The sequence below is a fragment of the Dipodomys merriami genome, unplaced genomic scaffold (assembly GCF_024711535.1).
Source record: "Dipodomys merriami isolate MVZ:Mamm:240054 unplaced genomic scaffold, mDipMer1.0.p SCAF_2, whole genome shotgun sequence".
Taxonomy (NCBI): Eukaryota; Metazoa; Chordata; class Mammalia; order Rodentia; family Heteromyidae; genus Dipodomys; species Dipodomys merriami.
In genome coordinates this window covers 87,722,222-87,726,816 of record NW_027203381.1, presented here as the reverse complement: position 1 = coordinate 87,726,816, position 4,595 = coordinate 87,722,222, and the positions used below count along the sequence as shown (strand labels likewise).

The 4,595-nt window shown below is 37.7% G+C and overlaps 1 pseudogene; it reads right to left on the bottom strand.

The window, feature by feature from the left end:
• Positions 1-863: 863 nt before the first annotated feature.
• Positions 864-1,620, bottom strand: LOC138831690 (small ribosomal subunit protein eS1-like; annotated as a pseudogene).
• Between the last annotated feature and the right edge of the window lie 2,975 nt (positions 1,621-4,595).

Here is a 4,595-nt window from a genome sequence, read left to right as displayed (position 1 = left end):
TCTCATAGTATCCACAAAATACATTAACCAAACGATCTTGTCTGTTGTCTATTAGCAAGTAATTAAAACTCACTAGTAAAGAAAAATCACTGTCACAAAGGAAGACTGTAAGAATAATTTGAGAATTACAAAAGATGAGAAAATAAATGACTAGTAAGGCCATAGCTATCAACAACTGACTAAAACAAAAATAATATAAATCCCCTAGTTGGAGAACAAGAGAGAGGGTTATTCTGAGCATAACATGATTCATGAATATCTGAACTAATATGGTAAAAGTGTTGGTGCAATCAACTCATTAAAAAGAAGCAAAAAAAAAAATGACAGAAAAGTAAAACAGACACAGCTGGGGAGCACAGAGTAGAAGGAGGAGAGAGAGTAAAAGTGAATGGGACCAAATATGGCTGAAGCAGTTTGTATATTGAAAACTGAGCAATGAAATCAGCTGGAATTATTTTAGAAAGAGGAAAGTGGGATAAGAGAACGTGATAGCAATGGTGAGGTTATCAGGACACATTCTACACACATGTAGAAATATCACAAAGAGGGGCTGGGAAGGTGGCTCAGTGGTAGAGCGCTTGCCTTGCATGCCTGAGGCCCTGGGCTCGATTCCTCAGCACCACATAAGCAAAAATGAAAAAAGATGGAAGTGGTGCTGTGGCTCAAGTGGTAGAGCGCTAGCCTTGAGCTGAAGAGCTGAGGGACAGCGCCCAGGCCCAGAGTTCAGGCCCCACAACCGGACCTCCCGCCCCAAAAAAGAAATATCACAAAGAAAGCTCCTTATCCATCTAATGTACACTAATAAAAAAGTGATTTTTTAAAATGAATAGGCCTTTTGTTTGTCACTAGTAAAAATCTGAATTTTAAATGGCTTCTTGGATTGGTGGTTCGTATACATCATCTCATTTGATTTTAGCACGGTCTCATCCCCAGTAGCTTTTCCAGAACTACTTCCAGAAAACTCCATGAGTTTTCCCAATTTAAACTTGGGCTTCTTCCTCATTTTTATTTCTCCAGTGAAGACATGAAGTGAACACATAGGCGGGCAGGCTTTTCTACCTCTTCCCGCATGCTGTCTGGAACTCCTTTCAAGTCATTTGTCTGCACCTCTCAGGCCATGATTCCTATCATCTGGCAGAACTGTTGATACTAAACATAGGAGGTCTTGTGGATCTGATTGTTGTGTTTTTACTAAAACCAACACAGAACAGATGAGGCAAATAACCATCTGTAGTCTTCACCTCAACCTAAGCTTCAATCATGGTCCGTCCCTTTTTGATCATGGTGCCCATGTTATCTGTGGTGAGATCCGTGCCATGGAAGTTTGTTAGGCAGTTCCTGCCCTGGGCTTCCTCAGGAATTGAATTTGCTGAATACAACATCATCATTTTGCAAATGATGAGCAAAGGTTCACTTCAGACTCCTAGTCCTTGAGGCCATTAGATGTAATTTTGGGTCCTTGAGTCCTCATGACTAGTGTTTTCCCAATATTTCTTACATTGAACACGGCTGGTGATTTCACATCATACCAATCTTTCTTAGAAAGTGGATCAACCATTTTTTTCTTCTTGGCTCCTTTTTACTATCTTTTGTAAGGCCCTTGTTTTTGCCAATTACCATAGTGCTACTCAGAAAGCCAAAAGGACTAATAACTAAAATTTTTAATAAAATAATCACAAGCATATTATTATTATTATTATTTTGCTGGGGCTTTAACTCAGGGCCTGGGCGCTGTCCCTGAGCCTCTTTGTGCTCAAGGTTAGCACTCTACCACTTGAGCCACTGCTCTACTTCTGGCTTTTTCTGAGTAGCTTATTGGAGGTAAGAGCCACATGGACTTGTCTGCCCAGATGGTCTTCGAATCCTGATCCTCAGATCTCAGCCTTCTGAGTAGCTAGGATTACAGGTGTTAGCCACAGGTGCTCACAAGCATATTTTGCCTAGAAGAAATTAATTCCATCTGTAAAGACACATGTGAGTTAAAAGTGAAGGAATGGAAAAGATATTCAATGTGAATACAGCACAGGAGAAAACAGAAGTATTGCTGCTGTAAGCTAGAGAGACAAAGAAGTTCATTAAATAGTAATAAAGGGTTAAACCAGAAAATGTGAATACATATGTACCCAATAGCATAGTTCCCAAATACATAAATTCAGTATTAGTGGTCCTAAAGGGAGAGAAGAACTTCAATACAATAATAATAAAGAACTTTTAACATCCCCTCCAGCAAAGGACAGTTCATCAAACAGAAAATCAATAAACACCAGAGTTATACTGTGTCTTCGTCCAAATGGACCTATGGACATCTACGGGATACTGTATTGAACAGCTGGTGAATTTATTCTTTTCACCAGCACATGGAATAACTTCTGTATGGCTAGGTCATCTAGTAGGCCACAAAACTTTAATAAAAAATAAAATCATATTGGGTACCATTTTTTTTTACCATAATACAATAAAACTAGAAAGGAAAACTGGAAATTATCCAAAAGCATGAAGTCAAATAGTGTATTTTTTGAACAATGGATCAAAGAAGAAAGATATAACAAACTGCCTCAAAATAAATGAAAATGGAGCCCCAACATTTCAAAATCTATGCAATAAAGCAAGGCAATCATTAATGCTCATTTTCTACTGCTGTGACAAGACACTCAGAAAAATCCACTTTAAAGGGCAAAATTTATTTTGGTTTATGGTTTTAGAGTCCCTGGTTAGCTGGCTTTGCTTTTGGGCCTCCGGTAAGGAGGTGCATACATCCCTGTGACCCAGGGCAGGAGGTGACCAGTAGATCTGGCAATTGTTATATTACTAATTTCTTTAGTTGGGGTAGGCAATTGGAGCAGTCATGAAAAAGCCCAAACTGCTGTAGAATGAAAAGTAAAATACATATTCATAATTTATGGAAGGAGTACTAGATTACAAAGCATAAACCATTTTTTATTTAGAAATGGTAAGAATTAAAATTTTATTTCTTTTTCTTTTTAAAATTTTATTGGAAAGGTGATATACAGAGAAGTTACAGTTTCGTAAGTCAGGTAATGAGTACATTTCTTTTGATAGGCATTGTTTAACTTAAAAATATTTTTTTGTTATTAAGTAGTTGTATGAAGAGGTTACAATTCCATAAGTCAGGTTATGAGTACAAAGCTTTTGACAATCTTACCCCTACCTTTGTTTACCCCTATTTCCCTCCTCATGAATTTTATTTGCTTTCCATTCTTTCTTTTTTAATATATATTTTTTATTGTAAAGATACTGTACAGAGGGGTTACAGTTACATGAGTAAGATAATGAGTACATTGTTACCCCCTCCTTTGTTTTTCCCCTCCCCTCACTTCCCTCCCTGCCTCTCCAACTCCTCCCTCCCCCTCCCCCAAGTTGTAAAGTTCGTTTTCAACATAGTGTCTTGTACATCTCATTGTTACAATGGGTCAACCTGTATCCTTGTTTCAGCATTTTGTATTTCCCTTCCCCTCCCCAAATTAGAAAAACGTATATACAAGATGCAGGGCACTGAAATCAAATATGGTGAAAAAGAAACCCCTCATGAATTTTTAAGAAGTTTTAAACACCAGAAATCCTTACATCCATGACACCATTTAAATCATAATGATTTCTTTGGCAGTACCAATCGCTGAAGAAGGCCCAAATTGCCTCCCATTATTTTTTTGTATTGTTGTGCTTCTGTGAGTCTCATTTTTACTCCTTGCCTTAGATTTCTTATATGCTTTGAACTTGAAGGCCAAATTTTGCTTCCTGTGCCTAATTTTTGGTGCTTTCCAAAGACTAAGAAATGTCGCAGCCCTAGCTCTTCCTGTCTCAGAGTGTGTCGGTAGCCTACTCCACCCATCCAGCTCAATTCTTGGGACACAAATCCTCACCCAGGAATGTGTCCATGCCAGCCAACTTGAGTGGGCTGAGATGGAGGTATGTCTCTTGGACATGATACGATGAAGACATAAAACTTTATGCAAAAGTTTTGTTAATTAGTAAATTGAAGCCCTAGGAAAATTGGACCCAGTTACCATAGGAACCATTTCCACAAAATCACTTCCCATACTCACACAATGAGTCATGTCCTGATTTCATTTTCTCAAGCAGATAACAACCGCTATTAACGACACACACATAATTCTTTCCCCCAAATGACAATTTTATTCATGTGAAAGTAAGTTACGTTTTTAAGCTAAGTCATAAAAAAGCAGGCCAAGACATTTTGAGGAAGATATTTTCAGTCTCCTCCCTACCCCCAAAACACACACATACATACAAACAGACAGACAGACAGACACATGTACACCTACGTTAAGTAAGATTACTATTAGTATTAGATTAGTATTAAGGATCTAGAATTTAAAAGCAAACAAAGTGTAGGGAAATTAACTCTACTTTTTTTTTATTACTCCAATTGAATGGGAACTCAAGAGGGAGATTGGATTCTGAGAAAAATCATGCCATAGTTCTTATATTTTGCATTTTTATAGTAAGATGCCCACCATATTTGATTGGCTATCCTTTCCTTTAAAAATTGGTCTCCTATTTGATACATGTGCAAAAAATGTGGACTGGAGATTCATTGAATCAAGTTCTTTTGT